Below are 774 nucleotides of genomic sequence, written 5' to 3' on the forward strand. Positions count from 1 at the left end.
GTTCTAGACGCCTCATTCATTCTCGCTCAACTCTTGTGTCGTATCTTCTTGGGTCTGTTTCAGTTGCATCCCCGCTTTCTAATTTATAGTGAACTCCCGGTTTCTTGACTCTCGGTTTAATTTCGATTTCTCATCGTCTCTCAGACATCAGAGGTCGCATCCATCCTAATGTTCCTCACTTTAGCAGAGTCTCCACTTTACTCCTTTTCCTTCGCCTCTCTTCATTAACTCTCTGATGCTTGTCTCCCTGCTGCCGTCGTGGGCTTTTCTCCCTTCGGGTTGATGAATCGTCTGCGCGTGCCGGTCGGTGAGCGCTCAGGTTGTGTAGTTGTAGATCGTTGGATTCGTTTGTACGGTTTTGGTGCTGCTCTATAGGGAATGTCAAAAGATTGCGAACGCCTCACTACCCCTGTGTGCGTGAGGCGAATGAGCTGGTTGAAGAGAACGTAGTGCAGGTATTGACGCGAACATCTCACTGATTTGATACTCTGGTGCCCTGCGATGTTTTTGGCTGTGTTCGCGCAGAAGAGTGCCATCGAAGACATAATTTTTATTGTAGCATTATAAGAGTAGGAGATAGGTACAACAACACTCTGGCAAGCACGCCATACAGAACATCTAGAACCCGCTCGCAGTGACCCGGAGTTGCTCGAGCTTCTTGAGCACCTCACCGACGGTGCGGTCTAGCTCGGTCGCGATCGAGCTCTGCTTCGACGCCGGCAGACGCGCGAACATCTCACAGAGGTCGCCGTCGACGACAGCCTTGACAGGCAC

The sequence above is a fragment of the Phanerochaete carnosa genome, assembly GCF_000300595.1.
Source record: "Phanerochaete carnosa HHB-10118-sp unplaced genomic scaffold PHACAscaffold_6, whole genome shotgun sequence".
NCBI lineage: Eukaryota > Fungi > Basidiomycota > Agaricomycetes > Polyporales > Phanerochaetaceae > Phanerochaete > Phanerochaete carnosa.